The sequence below is a fragment of the Canis lupus genome, chromosome 3 (genome assembly GCF_011100685.1).
Source record: "Canis lupus familiaris isolate Mischka breed German Shepherd chromosome 3, alternate assembly UU_Cfam_GSD_1.0, whole genome shotgun sequence".
NCBI lineage: Eukaryota > Metazoa > Chordata > Mammalia > Carnivora > Canidae > Canis > Canis lupus.
In genome coordinates, this window is record NC_049224.1 from 25,470,385 (window position 1) to 25,494,528 (window position 24,144).

The window sequence follows — 24,144 nt, forward strand, 5'->3', positions numbered from 1 at the left end:
CTTCTAAATGGGGTACCTAGAAAGAATTGCCTGCCTGTATATTACTCCCTGCCCACAAAACATCCCAAACTACTAGGATTACTCCTTAATATGGTCATGTTGCCTGAAATCACCTCAATTAAAAGAGATTCGTTTCAGTCAGTAAGTTTTCTCTTTCTAAAATATACAGAAATCTCTATGATGTTAAGAGCTTATCAAACATCATCACATTTGTGTTAATTTGTTCTTTCAGTGGATTTTTCTAATAAGTTGTAGAAACCACCCACACTGGAAGAATAAGATTTTTCTAGTTACTTTAAAAAAGTACCTTCATTCTCTCTTGTTAGCTTTGAAAGCTAAAATCATTTTTTAACAAACTTTTAATCTTGAGATGATTATAAACACACATCAGATACACACGTATTCTAAAAAATAATACAAAAAGTGTGTCCTTTACTCAATTCCCCTCAACTGTTACTTCTTACAAAAATATAATGCAAAATTAGGGGCACCTGGGTGGCTCAGTCAGTTCAGCACCCAACTCTTGATTTTAGCTCAGGTCATGATCTCAGGGTCGTGAGATCAAGCTCTGAGTTGGGCTCCACATTGGGCATGGAGCCTGCTTAAGATTCTTTCCTTCTCTCTGTCTCTGTGTCCCTTCCCCCAACCCCCATTTATGCTCTCTCTCTCTAAAAAAAAAAAAAAAAAAAAATTATATATATATATATAGAGAGAGAGAGAGATGAGAGAGAGAGAGAGAGAGAGAGAGAGAGAGAGAGAAATATAGAGAGAGTACAAAATTAAAACAAAGGATATGAACACCAGTACAGGGAAGACACGGAGCATTTCCATCACACAAAGTTCCCTTATATCACCCTTTCATAGCTATACTCATTTCTTTCCCATCTTCACCCTCTCCTTAACCCTGGCAATTAATAATCTGCTCTCCAATCTATAATTTTATCATTTAAGGAATGCTATATAAATAGAATCATACATTACATAATCTTTGGGGATTGGTTTCATCTACTCAGCATAGTTCTCTAGTGACTCATCTAGGCTGTTGTACATATCAGTACTTTGTTCCTTTTTATTCCTGTATAATATTCCATAGAAAGGCTGCACCACAGTTTTGTTTTGCTTTTTTTAACTATTCATCCATTAAGGGGTTGTTTCCAGTTTTTCATTATTACAAATAAAACTGCTATAAAAATCTGTGTACAGGTTTTTGGATGTACATATGTTTTCACTTCTCTAAGACAAACACTTGAGGATATAATTGCTAGGCTGAAGGGTAGTTGAAGAATTAGTTTTTAAGAAAATACCAATTTTCTTCCAGTGGGGTTATGTCATTTGACATTTCAACCAGCAGTTTATGAGTGATTCTCTTTCTCTGTATCCTTGCCAGCTTTCATGTTGAATCTGGGTTGTTTGTTTTAAATGTCTATTTTAGCCATTTTGATAGGTATGTACTGATATCTCATTGTGATTTTAATATGCATTTTTATGTCCTCTCCAGTAATCCTTCATGTCTTTTGCCTATTTTCAACAAGATTGTTTGTTTCAAGAGCTCTTTATATATTCTCAATAATAGTCCTTTAGTTGGATATGTGGTTTGTAATAATATCCCCCACTCTGTGACTTTTCTTTTCATCCTCTTAAGTAGGTCTTCTGCAGAATAAAACTTTTTAAGTTTGAGGAAGTCCAAATTATCGATTTTTCTTTTTATAAATAATGATTTTGGTCTCAAGTCAAAAAATTCTTTGCATAGTCCTAGATTCCAAAAGTTCTCTCTTACTTTCTTCCTAGAAGCTTTATAGTTTTATATTGTATTTTTAAGCCTATGATCCATTTTGACTTAATTTCTGTATGAGGTATAAGACAGGTCAGGGTTCATTTCTTGCTTCTGGATGTCCAATTTCTCCAGCTACAGTTGCTGAAATGGCTATCTTCTTCAACTGAATTGTTCTTGTACTTTTGTCAAAAATCAGTTGGATATATTTATGTGGGTCTATTTTTGGAGTCTATTCTATTTCATTGAGAACAATGTATTTGTCCCTCCACTAATAGCACACAATCCTTATTCTTGTGACCATGAGTCTTAAAATCAGGTACATTGATTCCTCCCATTCTAGTTCTTTGGCCTTTTCATAAAAATTTTAGGACAATATTATCTATATCTATAATAAGTCTTGCTGAGATTTTTATAGGAACTGTGTAAATCTATATATCTACTTAGGGAAAATAGTTATCATCCAATTCTTTGGAGCAACTGTAAGTGATATTTTTAACGTCATTGTGCACATGCTAGTATACGGAAAAACAAATGATTTTTGTATGTTTTCTTGTATCCAGTGACCTTGATAAACTAACTTATTAATTTTAGGTTTGTTGTATTCTTTAAAAGAAATTTCTTAGAATTTTCTTTTTTAAATTTTCTTCCATTTACTTATTTGACAGTGAGCAAGAGTATAAGCCAGAGGAAGAGGCAGAAGGAGAAGGAGAAGCAGACTCCCTACTGAGCAGGGAGCCCAATGAGGAGCTCAATCCCAAGACCCTGAGATCATGACCCGAGCAGAAGACAGATGCTTAACCAAATAAGCCACCCAGGTGCCCCTTCTTAGAATTTTCTACATAAAAAATCATGTCATGTCATCTATAAATAGAGATAGTTTTATTTCCTCCTTTTCAATCTGCCTTTTACTTCCTCTTCTTGCCTTACTGCACTGGATGGAACTTCTTTCACTATTTGAATAAGAATGGTGAGGGGAGAGGATCTTGATTTGTTTCCAGTTGTAGGAGGAAAGCATTTGATCTTTCACTATTAAACAGAACACTAACTATACATTTTGTCAAATAAAGGAAGTTTCTTCTGTTCCTATTTTTCAGTTTGTATCATGAACAGGTATTGAATTTTGTCAAATGCTTTTTCTGTGTTGATTAACATGATGTCATTTTTCCTCTTTACCTAGTTAATAGAGTGAATTACATTGATTTATTTTTCAAATAGTTGAACTACTCTTGCATCTGTAGGACAAATCACATTTGGTCATGGTGAATTATTTTATTTTTATATTGCTGAATTCTATTTGTTAATATTAGTTAAGGATTTTTACATCTATATTCACAAAGGATATAGGCCTATAGTTTTAATTTTTGTACTATCTTTTGTTTGATTTTGGTAACAGTGTTATACTAACTTCATAAAATGAACTGGGAAGTGTTCCCTCTTCTTATGTTTTCTGAAAGAGCTTGTATAGAACTGGCACTAATTCTTCACATGCTTAGTAGAATTCTCATTTTTCAATCTCTTTTTCCTATACCCCAGTTCTTTCCTTTATTACATAGGTGACCTAGACCTTTCACCGACCTTCCTTCAGGAAAATGAAAAAAACGAACCAAAAAAAAAAAAAAAAAAAAAAAACCAGGAAAATGGAAATAGTAAAGTTTACCCTACACAGTATTTTTGAGTTAAAGGTAGAAACAGTATCTGCAGGTGCAATTATGACTCTGATTACTCCCTGTACCTAATTAGTCATCAAGCCTTTCAATATTTCCTTTAAATATCATCTCTGGCGTGAGGTCTGGGATGAGGTAAGAGAGGTACCTAGGGCAAAAAACTTAAGGAGGCTCAGTTAGTATGCCTCTCTTGCCTTACACTAGCCCTAGCCCTGCTCTTCCCCATCACTTCTTTATACTGCAATCAGCCTAACCCACCCCTTTATTCCTATATATGTGGACATTTTAACAGACTTCTTATGGTCAATCAAATTGAAATCTCTCCCTGTTCTAACCTATCAAGACATCTCCAAACCTTCTGAAAAATAGAGCTCTCTGGCAGTGCCTGGGTGGCTCAGTTGCTTAAGCGTTAGACCTTTGATCTCCACCCAGGTCTTGATCTCAGGGTAGCGAGTTCAAGCCCCACGCTGGGCTCCATGCTGGGTGTGGAGCCTACTTAAGATAATAAATAAATAAATAAATAAATAAATAAATAAATAAATAAATAAATAAATAAATAAAGCTTCTGTTCAAATATTGCCAAAAGTGCCTTATGATTACACAATGTAGTTCAAATCCCTTAGGAAAAGACATAGGCATACAATACTGTCTTATAGGCTCACCACTGGCAAGCAATAGAAACTGACTCTAGGGCTAAACAAAACAAAAAGTGGTTTTTTATTAAAAGGATGGGTGGTAGTTACCAGAATTTAAGGAAAAATTTAACTAGCTCTGGGGATCTAGTTGAAAAGACCTAATAGACTCCTCAGGGCACCACAGTCAGAATGAGTCAACTCCATCCATTCTCCATCCTTGGGCCTCCATCTGTTAGTCATGGGCTTACGCTAGGCCAGGGGGGATGTAAGACACTTTGATTCACTGTCTTGAAATAATTCTCAGTTAAGGAACATAAGCAAAGATTCCTACGTGATACTGACAGTGATTTTCACTACTGTATCTCCAGCATATAGAACAGTTTCTGAAATACAGTAGGAGTTCAGTAAATATCCACCAAATGAATCAGTTAAGAGAAAATAAAAGTACCTAATCAGAGAAGTGAAAAATGAGTGCTGAACAGGGGAAATTCACAACACATGTCAATACAAAAGCCCTCCATCTAGTCATACCTTACATGGATCTGTTCCATTCATTAGGGGATGGATTTCCTAAGCCCCCATAATAACAATTTCCATTATTACACAGCACTTCTCAAAATATTGAGTGATTATACGTACTCAAGATCATACTGTCCTTGGACTTTTCATTTACCGAAAACTTCATCCATTCTTCGGTCCTTAGCGTTGCCTCAATTCTGTTATGAAGCCTTCCTAAATAATTTCAGACCATATTTATCTCTCCCTTCCTTGAAAATTTGTGTCACTGCTGTGGGTTGCTATTTGACTTTGGATGCGCTAACCTTGTCTCAAAAACTAACATTTGCTTAAGTGCTTGGTCTTGTAAAACAGGGTCTTAGAATTCCCAGTATCATTCCCCTAATGAACTGGGCAATACTCTGCACCTACTATATTCTCGTTATAAATTGAAATGAAAGGATTAAGGCCAATATTTTTGAAAGATTTATTTTTCTCATTGTAACCAAAACCCTTACTAACCTACAGATGAATGTATAATTAAGCCATAAAATATTGTTCCTTATAAAAATTAGTGTGAATTTTCATTTTGGAAGTATGCTGATATAAATTTTATAAAAATCTATGGTGAAATGATTATAATGCACTTATGAAAAAAACGTTATACATTGTGGTAGCTCCTCTTTCCTCTCTCTCCTCCTCACTGTCACAATAAACCATGCCTTCTGAGTGTATACAGGCCCCTGTGTGGTTTCCTGCCTTTGAAGCTGGGTGGCCTGAGACTCATTTCTGATCACGAGAATGTGAAAGAAGTGATGTTGCATGATTTCCAAGGTTAAGTTTGTAAGAAGCCTTTCTGGTGTGTCATGTGAGTCTCTTGGACTCTGTGTTCTGGGAAAGAAGGCTAGCAGCTAAGAAATCTAACTACCCTAAAACATCCATGTTTTAGAGGTCATGTAGAAAGAAAGAGATGTCCTGCCAGCCCCAAGTATCCCAGCTATCTGAATTAAGGTGTCAAAGGTGAGCAAAAAAGCCACCTTGGATGTAGAGTCCTTTTGAGACATCAGGTGACTCTAGTCTCAGATTATTACTTAAAACCACCACATTTTAAAGTGTTTTTTTTAGGTAGCAATATAGAGTCAAAATATATACTTAAAACAATCACTTGAGCACATGCAAAGGAGGATTATAATATACATATGTTTTGTATTTCAGTTATATCCCTAAAGCTATTACTACTTTGTCTATTGTTGCTTTTCATGGTTTCATTTTGTTAATTCTATTGCCACTTTTAATTTTATTCCATTATTTCATATTATAAATTATAATGGGCTCATAAATAACAGTAACATAATAATAGAAAGTATTTTCTTTATGGAATCCACTCAACTTGTTTGTTAAAATACGTAGCTTTTAAACATTTTTTTGAAAGTAGGAATAACATCTTGATTACTTTTTCTTTATACTAAGTAGTACATAGTAGTTATTCAATAAAACTTGAGAATTGAATTGATGAGCAATGGGAAATGATCATTTGGTGAAGAACTCATTCAAAATCTTATAATGAATCCACCACTGACCCAGTTAAAATTTTTTTAAAGACTTTTTATGTGACATCCACAGTCACATCTGTTTAAAATTCTTAAGCTTTTATTCTATTTCAATAGTACCAATTTTAATCCATTATTACTCCAAAATGCATGTTGTAATTAACCAATAATCAATTCACAAATATATTTTGACATTTTAAATGCATCTGAGGGCCTAATATGAAATAATTAGAAATAAATACAATAGTCCTTTAATATAGCTTTTGAACAAAGCTACAAAACCTTTTCTAAAAGCCTGCTCAAACTTTTGACCAAATTTTTGCAAATATCCATTGTTACTTTACAAGCTTAGTAGAACAAGAGTGTCTTAGAAATTTAGTGAGTACCTACTGCAATTCTATATTCCATGAGTGCCATTAATAATTTAAAATTTTCTGCTATAACTGTGTATATACCTAGTTTACAAAATCAATTTTGAAGAACCTTGATTGTGACTATCTGGAAAAATCATAAGTATATCTTTGTTTACTAAAGCCTCGGTCTTCCATACTTACTGATTTGCTTTCTATTTCATGAAAGTAAGTGGATTTCTAATCATTTCAGTAGTTAGGTTAAAAAAGGAATGAAAATAGCTGGGTGACAGGCACTGAGGAGGGCACTTGATGGGATGAGCACTGGGTGTTATAGTATATGTTGGCAAATTGAATTTAAATTAAAAGAAAAAAGAATGAAAAGTTACTAACAGTTGGATAAAAGGCTGAAACTTTGTCACTGCACTTTTAAAAGAGAAAAATCTAGACGTCCATCAGCCAGAAAATATATAAGGGACTTAGAATAAATTAAGGATGTTCAAAGACTCTCAAGAGGGTCTTCAAAATGAAGCTGCCCGTGAGACATGACGTTAATCAAGTAATTGAAGAAAAAAAAAAAAACTCAGCCTGGCTAAGTACCTATTTACTGAGCTATTTCTGGGTTCAAGAAATGAGAAGATCTAAAAGAACAGGTATTTAGGTGTTCCTAAATTACACTTCTCATATTTTTACTACCTTCTTCAAAATTTCTCACATAGTCACTTCACTGAATTCCAGAAGATATGTATTGCTATGGCCAAGGGGCATAGAAAAAAAAAAAAAAACAAGTCTGATTTTACCTTTTTATCTTCATAAGACAGAAGTTTAATGACTAGGACTGGAAGTCTATCCAAAAAAAAAAAAAAAAAAACCGAATGACTGGCTTAGTTCAGCCAGAACTATACAGCATCAAACCAAACTGCAAAACAAAGAAGAAACAACAGGAATTTGAATCAAATTACAAGGTTGTGGTCAGAAATAACTGGAGATTCATGAGGGACCAAGGATAAGGAAAAGCAGGAGGTGGGCCAATCAAATGCAAAATCCAGTGTCAGATTAGCCTAAAGTAGGTCAGGAATCACGAATTCAGATCCCAAAGGGGAAAAGTAAGGCACAGGCTGACCCTGGTAGAGAGAAGAAAGCTCTAAATGGTCTCTGCAATACATCGGATTGCACCTGGTATTTGCTCCACCTCCACCTGAGAACTCCTAAACACCTAGCCCCAAGAGTCCCAATGTAGCCTTTACACACCTTCCAGAATTGAGGAATTTTCTACTGATATTCTTACAGCAATGGTCACAGAAGACAAATGAATGATTACACCTTTGCAATATCCTTACTTTTAACTTCTTATATAGGAGATGACCAGGTAACTCCAAAGAGGTAAAATAATCATTTTATCTTCTAAGATTTCTGGTGTCGTCTTCTTTGGATATAAAAATGTATACTAAACCTTTACTAACATAAAGGTAAAAACTAAAAGAAGGGGAACTATCAATCTCAGAAATCACAGTGGAGAGTGGCTAGACAGAAATGTATTATATCTTTTGAATAATATAAATCATAAAATCTCAGTATTAAAGACCCTGAGACCAACTGAGATGCTTAGAAAGATTATGATAGAAGAAAAATGATTGTATTACACTCAAGTTAGAAAGTCAGTATTATTCCATTCGTAAAAACTATGATCCCACTGCACCAAGACTTCACTCCCTAATAATAATTGATCAAAGGAGAGAGTTTTCACTGCTTACTTGTATTACAGTCAGTGAAAGATCAGAACCTATAAGAACCTGCCAACAAAATACTCCAGACAAGTGCAAAAATCTATGAAGTATAAGAAGTATAGGCCCCACACTATAAAGAAAAGAAAATCTTACAGCTTTTTCTAAAGCATCAATCAAATCAGAACGAAGTGCCACAGAGAGGATTTTGCTTTATGAAGCGCTGACTTCCTTCAAGGTCATTCATGACGGTGATGCAAAGATGTCTGCAATACTGTGCTTTCTGTCTCGACACTAGAGAACTGCCTAAGGTCCTTACTTAATGAGTTTACAAGCTGAGCTTCATCTTAATAGAAGCAGTTGAGTTCTAAAAAAAAATTTTTAATCTCAGCTCAGTGTAGTCTCTCTCATAGCTACAAAAAAAAACAATACTCTTATTATAAGGTAATGAATGCGGAGTTAAAATAAATATGACATCCAAAGGGCCACTAAATATTGTCATTACAAATGTCAGTTTCTCTCATTGTGCTCTCTCATTAGTCATCATTATGCTCAAAATCTACAAAATATTTACCTTTTAGCAATGAATTTTATATTTGTTGCTCTCCTTTCTCCAGAAGACACCATTCATTAACTAAACCTCAAATCTTTGAAAGACAATCCAAGCAAGCTACAAAGGATATAAGAAGCCTAGACTAATAGCTTGTGAGACAAGATCAGAATTAGGGAGCAGATAAATCTGAAAATGTGGACTTAGCATACAAATATTTTTAACTATCAGAAGGTACCTATACCTCTGCATTAAAAAAGAAGACCATTGAGTACTCTCCATACATTTAATGTTATTCTATTACTATCCTATTGAGGGAGTCCAATTTAGTCTATTAGTCTATCAGTGTGTTTTAGTCTATTATTCTATCAATGTGTTTTATATGCTGTCTGGCATTGTAGTGTGAGAGTCATCACTGATGACCAACCATATATTCACTAAGCCCTCTGGTTATACTTAAGTAATTCCATGGTAAACTAGCTTCTCTGAGAATATTATTACAATCAGAGGCCCTCAAAAGGATCACTGCATTTTGCTTTTCCTCCGAAATCCTCCTATCACACTCAGAGTACAAGAACCATATGGCTAGGAAAAGCAGATATATACCAGGGAAGTTATCAAAGAGGACCATATCCAGGGTCATAGGAGGAGCCAAGAACTTCTAGTTGTCTCTTTAAGTCTGGGTCTATAAAAAAAATCCAAATAAAACTGTTGAAAAGAATTTCACAATTTAAAAGTGTCATAAAAAGCTGAATAATAATACTCAGTACAAATAATAATATTCAATGCCAACAATGAAGAAAACCTAGAAAGCCTAAAACAGACCATAAAATGGCATCAAAACTATTTTCATTTTTCCAAACTCTCCTGAGAAGTATGTCTCTACTTCCTAGGAGCTTTGTATCTTTGGGTACCCTTTAACACAATGCTTAATGCTCAACAGATATTCAGAAGCATTTGTTGAATGAAGCAATGAATGAAAAAAAAAAGTGAAATTAAAATGTAGGCACTAACTCCCTGAGTTACTAGAAATGATATTTCACTAAGTTCTTAAGGGTAATCAGAGAGCTTAGCCTATGTGGATTAGTCAATATTCAAAGACATTTTTGTTTTGGAAAAAAAAATTATTTCACTGGAAATTATTAATTTATTTATTCCAAATTTACTTTTATTATACTAAGCAGTAAACTATATGATAACATAAAGAGATGTCTGTAATTAAACATTGTTTAAAATAATTATAGATTAACAAACTAATTCTAAATCTACTGAATTTAACATATAATATAGTATAAAACCTTCAAAATGTAAACTAAATACAAGCTAAATAACTTCTCTTAATAACCTCATTATTGAAAACATGTAACCTTATTATTTAACACGATTGTTGGATATCCCCTCACAATGTCCTTTAATTTCTCTCACCTGCATGTTTTCAGGAACTGAAAAAAACCCTAGTCCAACCTCTCTATGTTCTCCTATGCAAGTTCTTTATATCTTGCCCTCATGATATTTCCAACTGCCTGCCTTAAACAAAGAGTCCTTGCTGGCATTGGCTTGTTGCTAGTCAGTATTTAGCTCTCTCTTTCTGTAGCTAAGAGAGAGCAACCATCTGCTTCCCACAGCTTTTCATTCCTCTGATAGCTTTCTGCTCTTTCCTCTTCCAACTCAGAAACAGAAAGCAAGAGATAAAACAAAGCATCTTAGGTCCACAACAAGATGCAGAACACCCAGGAGAGTTTTCTCCCAATCAGGAAAATGCTTCCTTAGCAACCACGTTACTAGGGCCAATTAACCTCCTTTCTCTATCAATATTCAATTTACTTTAAAGCCCTTTTTGGTTAAGCCCTTCAGTTTACAATGAGCTTTCTGGCAGAGAAAAAGGTAGCTTCTGTCTTAAAGGAGCCAGGCCTGAACGTCTGTTCAGGGGATCTGTACTTAACACAAGCATTAGGGGATTTCTTAACGTGATGTAAGAGGCAAAAAACATAGAAGAGGCATAGAAATTAAGTACAATCAACCAACATATACCTAAAGTGAGACTGAAACATTTCAGAGCAAGCAGAGATCAGGCACTGCGGAAAATAAGAGATGGAAAAGATGCTTTGTAGCTGCCATCGCTTCATACTTGCCTTAGCTGATTTATATCCCTTCCCACAACCAACAAAGCCCAGGTTACCACTAAATAATCACAGTATCAGTAGAATCCCAGAGAAAAGATGCATGGAAGAGAGGAGCACAGACAGCATAAAAACCAAGAAATTTCCTTTCAGTCAAGAAAGTTAAAATTTGGAACAAGAGAGGAAATAGCACATCAAAGTCATGAACTGTTTCAGAAGTAGTAAAAACTATAACACATTGAAAGAAAAGGAGGTAATTTTATAACAACGTACAATTGTACAATGATAATTCTCCCCTCTCCAAAGTTCCATGCAAATGGAGGTTATATTTTTACTAAGTCTCACAATTACATTATTATACTGTATTCCAGTTAAGGTAAAGAAAACTTGACCAATATTATACAATAGGTAATTAGTTCTCTTCTGATGTTCATTTTCCAGGCCCTGATGAAAAAAAATTTTGTTGAATAATTTCTAGGTTTCTTTAAATTCTACATATAATGCAATATGGAACAACTTGTACACCGCAATTTATAAGGGGCACTGTTATAAATCATCCTTTGGCAGTTTCGGTAGCAGCTCTCCAATATCAACATGCGACACCACTGTATCTCCAAACAATCCTTGCTGCTAACAGTCACAACACAGAATTTCAGAACCAGTTTTGTTTTCCACTATAGTCAATTAACCATTGTAGGACTCTACCCCCCTTGCATACATTGACTCTGAAACAGTAAAGCTGCCTTAATTTGCACCAATAAAGATCAACATTTGTTCATTCTTGCACCCATTATCCTTTTTGATCCTCATAAACCGCCCTGTGAGGCAGGGACCATTATCATACCCTCCAAGTGTTGACATGTCTGATGCTGAAAAAAGAGAGGGGAAAGGAATATAAACTTTATGAAACACTGCCAGCAATATGTGTTTTACTTTCACAGCAGTGGCCAGGTGTTTCTTCCATGGTATCATTTAATGCACACATCAACCCCGCTTAGGCACAGCCTCTGACTCCCCACCACTTGACTCCCTTAGGTATTTGTGGCCCAGGTTTACAAAGGAGAGATTTGAGGCTCAGAAAGGCTGTTACATGCTCAAAGTACACAGTTAAAATGAAGGAAAGTGGGATTTAAAACCAAATTTGCCCAACTCCAAAGTCCTTGTTCTATCAACCATGCTACACCACCTACTACCCAAAGCTCACAGCAGCCCCATTACACTACTCTAAGAATCCTTTTGACTAACATTAGCAATCACCAAAAGTCTAGGTAGTATTTTCCAAATGAGGATCATAAGCCATCAGCAGGTTCTGAAATCAAGTGGTGGACCTCAACTAGCATTTTTTTTAAAAAAATTAAATACAGCACAGTAGATTAGTAAAGCAGGATATATAAAAACAAATTATTTCATAAAACTTAGTTTCAAGTATGTGTATGTGGAATGTACTAGGTCCTACTGTACAATATATTTCTTACTGTGAGTTTATATCAAAAAGTTTGAAAGGAACTGGTCTCAGAGGATGCTCTCACATAGACACAGAGCATGGAGAGACTTATCAAAGGACTAGAAACTATTCCATGTTCAGCTCTGTTCACTCAAATAACATCAGGAAACACAAGACAGGAAGTCTCTTCTCTGACAAGGCAGAGAAAGGATTACCTAGAATCAGCATAGGAGGAGGATGCTGATTGTATAATTACACACCTCCTCCACAGCAGCTCCAGTCCATCAAGTAGATAGTGTGGTTTATTTTTTACAGCACTAATTATGTAATTATCCATAACATTAAATCAGTTCCACCTGATTCAGTCTATCACAGGTTTCCTGAAACATTCATTTGTTTATTATTTTTAAAAAGAACACTAAACTACCAATCATATGTAAAAGCTCCAGTGTGGAAGCTGTATAAACTTTAAAAAAAATCTTCGGTCAAATATGACATTTTTGGTCCTTTGGGATAAATGGCAATTGAAATTTCATGTTAATGTACCTTGGAGCTTCTATAAACAACAGATTTCAGACAAGTATATTCTTGGTGTTTTCTTCATTATTTCACTATTTCATAAAATGCCTATCATACAACAATAATGCCACGTTGGATATTTTCGCAAAAAGCTTTTCTAGAAGAATGAAACTTTCTAGTGGCGCCTATGCGGCTCAGTTGGTTAAATATCTGCCTTCAGCTCAGGTCATGATCTAAGGGTCCTCGGATGGAGCCCTGTGTTGGGAATCCCTGCTCAGCAGGGAGTCTCCTTCTCCCTCTCCTCCCTGCTTATGCGCTCACTCTCTCTCTCTCTCTCTCTCTCTCTCTCTTTCTCTGTCAAATAAATAAACCTTTAAAAAAATAAAACTTTCTATAGGTTGTTCTTTATAATACATCTTCTGGTATATCCCTCATTCAAAATGAGTTCCTGAGAAAGTGCTACAAAATAAGTAAGCTCTGGATCCTGTGCTGAAGGAGCAGCAGTTGATTAGGGGAGATAACACTAGATGCCACAACTTCCACTCAGCTGCTTCCCATCACCTCTGAGCAAAGATATAAATAACCCCAGTTACCAACCAATACCTGCCACAGCTGCAGAACATCCAGAAAGACTCACCAGTTACCCTCAAATAAGCAAGAGACTAAAACAAGGAACAGGGACGAGGACCAGAGCTAGGAGAAAGCACTCAAATTATAGACCTCATCTGATTCTCCTACCCACATATCCACACTACCTCTTCACTCTTGCCTAACCCTTAAACATGTCTGACACACTCAAACACTACTCATCCATGAAATGCAAAAAAGATCCAGCACACTCCAAATTGCTTGGGACAGTCACTCAGGTCCTCTTCCCTTTACTTTGGGGGAAGAAGGAAGTGTCAATGTTTGTACTGCACTTCCTGGGGCTTCAATCTCAGCTTTAACAGATTCTGACTTGGTCTGTCTCTCTGACTCTCAGTACTCCTTACTAACTTGAATGTAAATTCCAGATTTAGGAACCTAATGACACACCAGCAAGCTGGTTAATGCCCTAATGTGGAGAACCTACTACCCCTCAGAAGGAGGAGATATAGACAAACCACACTAAAAAAACTCTAATTACTTCTCAAACCAATCTAAAGTCTTAACACTCTCACGTTCCACCCAAAATTGCTTCTAGGGCAGAGCCTCTCTTTTTTTCCCACCACTACCTTCTGTATCATTCCCAACAACACAAGACGTAATAAGTGGTAGAAAAAAAAAAAAAAAAGACACCAGACTCCTCCTGGCTGGTTAACTCCAACACCCTGTGTCACCAAATGAGTATGATTTGGAAAAACATTTTTGGAAGTTAGAATCCCACTTCAAGAATGTCCAGCATATGCTACAGCCTCTTCCCCAAGTATTGAGAGTCAGTGTAGAAACCAAGATTGGTCGATGGGTTCATAAGGCAGCCAGAGGGACAGAGGGACAGATGGAATCCCAGTCCTCAAGTTTTTTGTTGTCAGATTCTAACCATGTGTTTTTAAGTCAGTCTGATTTGTCAGAATGCCAACTGTCAAACAGAAATGCTATGGGCACTGCAGCTTTACTTGAGGTAATTACCCAAGATTCTATAGTAATGACTCTTGATATGGCTTCTCATTTTCAGCCCCATGCTTGCCCTCTGGATTGATCTGTGTTTGCATGAGTTGACCTTCAACACAACCCATGGATTCTGACTTAGGGAAAATATTAGCCATGGAATAATAGTGAAAATAACCTGCTAGAATAAGAATAATCCTTTGTCAACAGTCTCACAGAGGCAAAAAAAAAAAAAAAAAAAAAAAGAAAGAGAATTTAAGAAGAAAGAGCTAGTCAATAATTGTCAAATGTTGCAATGTGGTCAAGGAGGATGAAAACACTAGATGTGATTACAAGGTAACTAGTAACTTAGAAGAAATCAATTTCCATACCTTGATTTTGATAGGTATCAACAGAAAAAGAGTTGTAGATGAAATGAGTGACAAAGATGAAGGTATTATAGATTACTTATTCAAGAAATAAGGTAGTGAAGGAAAGAGGCGAGCTGGGATTATAGAAGAGGACTAGGAAGTGGCAACCTCAGTATGGCGTAAAGGTATAGGAGCATGGGACTTAGGTGTTGTGAGTGTTACTGAGATGGCAAGGTCAAAACTAAGCAAGAAGGTAAGAGAAATAAAAAAAGGGACTGATGTTATTGAGGGTCTTGAGACAAAAAGAGTGTACAGGGATGCCTGGGTGGCTTAGCAGTTGAGCATATGCCTTCGGCTCAGGACGTGATCCCAGGATCTGGGATGGAGTCCCATATCGGGCTCCTGCATGGAACCTGCTTCTCTCTCTGACTATGTCTCTGATTCTCTCTGTGTCTCTCATGAATAAATAAATAAAAAATCTTTAAAAACAAAAGTGTACAGAGCACATTCAAAGGGAGAAAAAGTTTAAATACAGTTGAAAATAAGGAGGTTTATAAACAGGAGAATTTCATAGTTTGAGATTATCATTATATTATTTCCCCTTTGTTTCATATCCAACAAACCTAAAGAGAGGTTGAGAGTGAACTATTTCATAAATAATTATTGGAAAGAAAGCACTAATAATGTCACTTCAGATTTATCAGTGGTCATTTTAGCTATCTCATCCAAGAAAGAGCCTTATCACTTTCAGAGTACAACTACTTGTCTTTCCCTTCGAAATAAGCTAGGGACGAGCAATAAGAGTATAGAGACCACATTTAATCAGCCAGACAGCTGTACCCTCTGACCCACCAGCCAAAGAAGGCATTCTTTCAGGCATCCATCTGGATGTTCTTTATGTAACACCGCCAGCTTGACAGCCTTCCTACTCTTTTCAATCCACTCTAAACTATAGCTGAGACAGACCTGTCTTCTGTATTCTAAGGCTCCTTTGGGGTCAGCTAGAACTAGATGTAGCTTTTCAAGGATTATCACAAATGCAAAAGACTAATACTGTGCTGAGAGCAAAGAATACCTCTAAAACAATAAATCTGCAAGCACCATATCCCATTTATGAAATGAAAAACAAAACTGTTAAAAACACTTTAACACCTTAGAGTTTTTCCCCTTAGCTTTTCACTTTAAAAATTAAGTGCTGCTTAATAAATAGACAATAAGTTAATAATGATAAAATATCCTAACATTGCTAACTTTTAGCTAAGTTAGCAGTGTATTAGGAGAAAATTCTAGACAGTTCAATCCACAAAAAGCAAAATACAGACTATATTAGTTTTCGGCATTTATATGCCAGGCACTAGGTTAGATGCTAAGAACATAGTGGAGATCAGAGTAACCTAACCAGATCAATGCTCAGACTCTAATAATACAATTCTGAACCACTAATCCAGTTTGAAAACGTTTTATTCTCTTCCTGAAAAATAATCCATCTGCATTTTTAATAAAAGCTCTTTAACCTCAGGTACTAGTGGAAGAAATATTGGGGGCTATAGAAGAAATATTGCTACTTTATATAAGTAGCAATCTCCATGTATGACTGGCCCTAGTTCTGATCAATGGTTCTGTAGTAAAATAATATTCTATACACAGTTAATCTTTATCTGACTGTTAAAAAAAATCCCTAAAAGTAACTAATTTCACTCAAGCTACTAAAAAACAACCCTCTAAACATCTGAAGATTATAGTTCACCACGAGATCACACATTTCCATTGTAACAATCAATTTCTTTAGAATATATGACAACATTGTTTTTGAGTCCTGCATAGGAATTTATGCTAATACATATTTTTTCATTCCAGAAAATATATTTTTTTAATTAACCTTTTCAATTTAAGCTCTAGACAATGTATCCCTTTACACACATGGCATTTCTACTGGCTTCAAAAAAAAAAATCAAAGGGAGAGAAAGAAGTACAAAATAACGGTTTCAGTTTCATTTATTTTAAATTCAATTATAAAATCAAGATCTGCTCAAAAATTCTCCATGAAAAAAGACCCATATAAAGCTTGAAGCCGGGATCCCTGGGTGGTGCAGCGGTTTAGCGCCTGCCTTTGGCCCAGGGCGCGATCCTGGAGACCCGGGATCGAATCCCACGTCGGGCTCCAGGTGCATGGAGCCTGCTTCTCCCTCTGCCTGTGTCTCTGCCTCTCTCTCTCTCTCTCTGTATGACTATCATAAATAAATAAAAATTAAAAAAAAATAAATAAAGCTTGAAGCCTTCTATCAATCCATTAAGTATATTTTTTAAAGCTATTTCATGGAAAGCATCTCAAACTCATTAGAAGAAATGAGAGGAACATGTAAATAGAACAATTAAAGTAATACATTAAGTGTCCTTCTCAGAAACAATTGGTTCTTGTTAGACCTTTACAGGTGGACATAAGCATTCCACATTGAAAGCCTGTGAGATTTTTTTACAGAAATATCAGTTCAGTAGTCTCTCAAGTACATATGCTATGGCTAGAAGTAATCTTTTGATTTTTAAAAAAACCCTCAATATTAGAACTATACATAAAGGAAACTTTCAGATATAATGTGCTGCAGAGTTAAAATACAATGATTCGATCTGGTGCCTTTATGAAAACTTTTTTCCTAGCATGATAAATAGAAAAAGAATTACTTACTACCTGAATTGATTCAACTTGATTTCTCTCAAAATTTAGATGCTCTCTTTGCTCTGCCAAGGTGAATAGAGCACAGAGAATTTTAAATGTAGAAGTAATCTTAAGAAGCCACTTAGGTTATAGGTTCTCAAAGAACCCAATACAGTTTCTGAATTTTTGTGAAGTTATATTTATTCAGGTAGCAAGGGCCTGGAGAAAAAGGAAGAGTCAGGAGAATGTGAAATATTTCCCTGTAGACTCCCTGGCTTAACAAAAGAACACCAAGTTGCCTTAACACTCCTAAGATTTCATTAGATCAAACAGTTTTAGTGCTACATCTTTATATGTAATTTCTGATGAGTTCTAAGAGTAAGTTAACACTTCTGTCATATAGTAAAGAAACATAATTTGGTTAAAAAATACTATAACCTGTGCAATAGTCCACAATTTTATTAGAGCTGCAAATCCTAATCAGACCTGATTGCTTTTGAGAATATCCAATACTCTCCACTCTCAAATACCACATCACTCTATGCCATATGTTTTCACTCCAAATTAAATAAAGTTAATATTTGCTGTGTCTTTTAACTTTTTCAAAATATCTCAAGAAAAACATAGAAGTGGGATTGGGTCTGCTGTATTAATAGTTATTTTCTTTAGAAATCCATTTATCTATCAACATTAGATTCATCATAACAATATGTAAATACTGAGTGACTACTACACATGCTTCCATGTGTAACATTGCTTTAATAATTTCATTTTCATATACTGGGGAAAATCATGCTTATTACTCATCATTTACATTTACCAACATGTCTATACTGTAGTCTAAAAATAGCAGTTGCTTTACAGAGAAATTGTTAACACCAACTGAGAACTGTGGCTTGTCATTTATTCCATTATTAAAAAAAAAAACACAATATTCTGACATAGGAGTCTATTTTGACATACAAAATAGAACTCATCCTAGAAGCCACTAAAATCCTTAGGGCAAATGAGTATATTTGAAGACCTGGTTACCTCAGAAGATCATCATTTTCTTGAATATGTTCTTTCGGCAATTGAGATCATCTCCAGTTACTGATTCTTGGCTATATGCTTCAGGGAATTTATGATAGGTTGTTTTTGTTGAGGGCTCTCTATTATATTTTACCTTCCCTGGACTAAGGAAAGTCCCAGCTGGTGAACAACAAGGCCCTAGGACAAAAATCCTTTTTTCAGTAGCATACTATTGCTATTTTTATGACTCTATCATTTTCATAGTTTTAAAAAATGTAATCTGAAGGTACAACCTGAGGCTCTTAGGTAATGAAGATAATAAATGAATAAATAAAATATGCTCTGCACCCATCTCTAATACCTCTTCAAGAGGAAGACATGGAACGTTAGCTATCTAACCTTAGACAGAAGAATCCAAACTTCAGTAATATAAAAAATGATTGACCTACTTAAAATAAATATGTTTAGGTATCAGATATGAATTAATCAAAGGGCAAAATCTGGGCATCTCCATTCTATCAAAACGATTTAGAATTTCATAAATGAAGAAGTTAGAGATAAAACAAAACTGCAAAGCAACGTCAGCCAGAAACTAGTTCTATAAGGTAAGAATTTATCAGAGATTTTCCACTTCTAAACATTCACTGATCATTTTTACTACTGATTATTAACAGTCAATACCCATGTTGAATATTCATCTCATTGTTTCCTTTTATTAAGAGTGGTTTAATGTGGGATGCCTAGGTGGCTCAGTGGTTGGGCATCCACCTCTGGCTCAGGTTGTGTTCCCAGGGTCCTGGGATTGAGTCTTACATCGGGGTCCCCACAGGGAGCCTGCTACTCCGTCTGCCTATGTCCCTGCCTCTCTCTGTGTCTCTTATGAGTAAATAAATAAAATCTTTAAAAAAAAAAAGAGTGGCTTAATGCTATACATTATAGAAAACTATCACCTTGTTTCTCCACACTAGTCACTGCAATCTATTAGCTAATGAGTTAATCTAGAGTCTTACAAAATATGTTTAAAGTTTGGCAGTTATTTTGCAATAATATACACATATCATTTTAATAATGACAAATTTTCATCAAAAAATTAAGCTTGTGTTCCCATTTCCATTTTTAAATAATTATTTAATATATATAAGTAAGGCTTCAATTACAAAAACATCATATTTGTTAAAGCAGACCAATTATTAAATGTTTCTTACTATTGTTAAATAAATGATCAAAACTTAATTTATCTAAGAAAAGTATTCATTTAAATCCCAAAAATCATAAGGTGATAAAGTGAAGTATTAACACCAATATCTATTTATGGAAGTAAATGTTACATAAGATATTTCAAAGACCAGAGCTGGTTATGTTGGGTCCTGGTGAAAATATTCATTTATATCAAAGATTTTAAATTAAGGCAATGGATTTCTTTCGGTCACTGCTAAAGAAAATATCTTGTTCAAAAATTGCCAGTCTTGGTTGTTATTTCACAAACTTAGAAATGTCACAAGCAAATCATATTAAGTACTCTGAACAATAAATTTCTTATCTACTATGATTAGACTAGAAGAATTCCTATTCCTCTAAACTAGTACTAAACAACACCCCAATATATTTACTAGATTTCTGAATATCATCTCATTCTTTTAACTATCATTTTGAATTATATGTTAAAAATTCAAAGATGGTATAGAGTATGATTCTCACAAATTACTTCATTTATATATTCCATTATATTTTGCTTTGATTCTAAAAATCCTGTGATCGTCTACATACCATTGTAGATAATCTTATATTCATAAAAATTATGAATCCAGCCACTTTTCTACAATCAAGAAAGCTGGTTCTGGTTAGAACAAGGAAGTGAGTTGATTTCCCACATCATACATGGCCAAAATTTAAAAAAACAAAAATGAAACAACTATTCACAGAGGCATTCCTTTGAATATCTTTAAATTGGAATTGTAGAGATATGGAACTTTGGGGCTTTAAATTCTTTTTTTATTTATTTATTTATTTATTTGATAGAAAACAAGAGAGCATAAGCAGGGAGAGCAGTAGAGGGAGAGGGAGGAGCAGGCTGCCCGCTGAGCAGGGAGCCCAATACAGGTCTCAATTCCAGGACCCACACTGATAGCAGACACTCAACCAACTGAGTCACCCAGGTACCCTGGGCTTTAAATTCTGAAGAGAATGCAGAGGTCCCCTAGCTTAGTCTTTTATACAATGCAGGACTCCCTTCTATAATAATAGAGGCTAGGTTACCACAGCAGTGGCCTGAGGACTATCTGCAGAGTGTAAGGATAGTCTATGTGACCTCCACAATTTTTGCTTTGTTTTGTTATAATTAAGCCAACACACAAAAATATAGATCTGTGCCTCATCTTTCAAATCCACCTGGAGGGACACCTGGGTAGCTCAGCAGTTGAGCATCTGCCTTTGGCTCAGGGCGTGATCCCGGGGTCATGGAATCGAGTCCCGCATCGGGCTCCCTGCATGGAGCCTGCTTCTCCCTATGCCTGTGTCTCTGCCTCTCTCTCTCTCTCTGTATCTCTCATGAATAAATAAATGAAACCTTAAAAAAAATAATAAAAATAAAAAAATAAAATCCACCTGGAGATGCATATCTACTGCCCCTATTGGATGAGTCATGCCATCTCTACTTCTCCAGTGTACTTCCCATCGGCCCACTTGACTCACTCATCATCTGCTGCCTTGTGTTTTAAGCATCTAAGCATTTCAGGCAATGACCACTCGATGCTCCAGAAAGAGGGTTATCCACTCTGTTGCTGAATATCATCACGAAAGGGGAGGGAGTATACAATTTTGCAAACTGACCAATTTCACTCTAGGCAATGCTAAACATTAGAGAGAACTACCTAGAAAAATTTTCAAACAGGAACTAGTTCTATCTTCAGAAACTCATTATTTTCAACTCTTACTTGTGTATTTATTATATTTTCTAGTTATTAGTATTCTTCACATATGATAATAATAATGTATTTTCTTTATCTAGATCAATGGTTCTCAAACATTTTAGTCTCAACCCATTTTCCCAACAAGCTTGTTTTAGAGAGTTCTAGCTATTGACATTCACTGTATTAGCAATTAAAACTAAAATTGTTAAAAATATATTTATTAATTCATTTAAAATACATGTTAACAAAAAAAAAATACATGTTAACATCAAAAACAAAAAACAAAAAAATACAAAACAAAAAAAACAAAAAAACAAAACAAAAAAAAAACAAAAAAAAAAACAAAAAAAAAATAAAATACATGTTAACATAATGATATATATCTATGAAAAATAAAGATTTTCCAAAACAGTACTGTCTCCCTCCTTTGATCTAAATATAGAACTTAAATATATACTTCCCTGTAGATCCCTTTTTGTTGGTCTCACATTACTCTTTGGCAGTAGACAACTGCTGATACCCATTCCAGCTCTCCTTAAGGCCAGTGCACCCATCCCACTTAGCTGTTTTGATCATTAGCTGATAATACACAGCAGAGTCACTTAGTAACTCTGGAGCCACCCTGCTTGGGAAGCTATGTTCAACTCCACTTCATCCAATGGTTGATGGACAAGTCAATAATTGTCACAGAGTACAAAAGACCAATCCCAATGACACAAAGTGGAACTAATTCTGGGTGTCCTTTGTGCTCCAGAACTTCCCATGGGATCAGACCCAAGCTGGTTTCTAGCGGAGACCACATTCTTCTTTAGCTTTTATCTCTTGTCCTATCCTGCTTCTGTCACTCTCTTTCTTCTACAAGCTCATCCCTAACAATACACTTGAACAGGCACCTCCATCATAGGCTCTGCTTCTGGCAAACCCAACCTGAGACATCTCTCATCCCACCAAGATTATTGCAATATCGACTCTGTCATACATTATATTAACTAACCATCTCAGCTGTGCAGCATCTCAAATATGCTAAGCATTCTAATCATAGAGCAATGCAGTAGCTCTCAAAATGGGACCCTGGGCCAGCAGCAGCAGCATCATTTGGGAACTTGTTAGAACTGCAAACTCTCACGCCATATTCCAAGCATACTGAATCAAAAATGCCATCATAAAAATGTGCCATAATTAACCAATCCATTATTATACATCTCAGCAGTTCCCATTTCTTCCTAGTATACATAATATTAAAATGAATGTACTTACAGGTAAATCTCTGTATGCATTTCTAATTATTCTATGAGTATTTGTCTGCAATCTACTTTGAGGTAAAAGAATTAAAAAATAAGATGTAGGGCAGCCCGGGTGGCTCAGGGGTTTAGCGCCACCTTCGGCCCAGGGCGTGATCCTGGAGACCCGGGATCGAGTCCCACGTCGGGCTCCCTGCATGGAGCCTGCTTCTCCCTCTGCCTGTGTCTCTGCCTCTCTCTCTCTCTCTCTCTCTCATGTCTCTCATGAATAAATAAATAAAATCTTTAAAATAAAATAAAATAAAAAATAAGATGTAAAAATAGATGAATAGAGGGACAGACATATAATAAAGCAAACACAGCAAGTGTTAATGAAAAAATCTAGGAGGATATGGACATTGACTGCAAAACTTTCGCAACTTTTTCATGTTTGAAAAAAAAATTTTAAGATTTCATTTATTTATTTGACAGAGAGCAAAAGCAGGGGGAGTAGCAGGGAGAGGGAGAAGCAGGCTTCCCATGGAGTAGGGAGCCTGATGTGGGGCCATATTTGAAATTTTTTAGAAAATGTTTAAAATGAAAAATGTTGAAAAGATTTGTATTTGATGAGGTTAATTCCTAGAATTGGAATAAATTGTTCATAGTATGTGCCCATCTTTATACTCTGTGAAGTTAAAACATCAACCAGAAAGTGTCAGTTCCCTCACACTGTCAACACCACTTTTTAGTGCTTTTCAAATCTCTGCCAACGTTTTAGGCATAAACTGGTAATTCATCTTTTAAATCACCATTTCCATGTGCATTTTTAAGTCAATATGTAATGAATTTAAAAGCTTCCTAACATGCTCAGCCTCAGATTTGATGTTGGTTATTTGAACTAAGAAGCAGTAATCAGGATTTGAGTGCCCACCCAGGGGCACTTAGCTTATTACCAAACATAATACCCTCAAGAATAACTTGCAAAAACTGAATCACATTGGCAAGAGTCATCTCTAGGCCAGTATCCTACATGGGCAGGGAAGAGGGAGGGTTAGGGCTAGATTGGCAAATGGGTCTACTTTAACAGGTCCTGGAAAGGGGCTCTTCCTTCACAAGAAAAGTGCCCTCTCCCATTTTACTTACTGAAGTATTTTACTTCAGAATGGGCTCTACAAAATTATGGTATAGCCACAGAATGAAACACAATGAAGCCAATTAAAAAGAACTATGGAATCCTACATTTACTGACATGGAAAGATCTCCATGATACATGACTTGTTCATTGGACAAACAAAAAATATGTGAGTGTGTGTATGATAGAAAATGTGTGTTGGGGCACCCGGATGGCTCAGTCAGTTAGGCAGCTGCCTTCGCTCAAGTCATGACCCAGAGTAGGGCTGCCTGCTTGGTGGGGAACCTGCTTCTCTCTCTCCCTGGCTTGTGCTCTCTTCCACTCTCTCTGTCCCTCAAATAAATAAATAAATACATAAATAAATATTTTTTTAAAAAAGAAAATGTGGAGAAGTATATTTACTAAAATATTAATAGTGGCTGCCTCCAGTTAAAGGACATATGGGAGGTTTTTTTAC

The 24,144-nt window shown here is 35.5% G+C and overlaps 1 protein-coding gene across 15 annotated transcripts in view; it reads right to left on the minus strand.

Annotated features, from left to right (window-relative positions):
- ATG10 (autophagy related 10) overlaps positions 1-24,144 on the minus strand; it is a 221,128-nt gene that overhangs the window by 139,568 nt on the left and 57,416 nt on the right. The window lies entirely within an intron of this gene.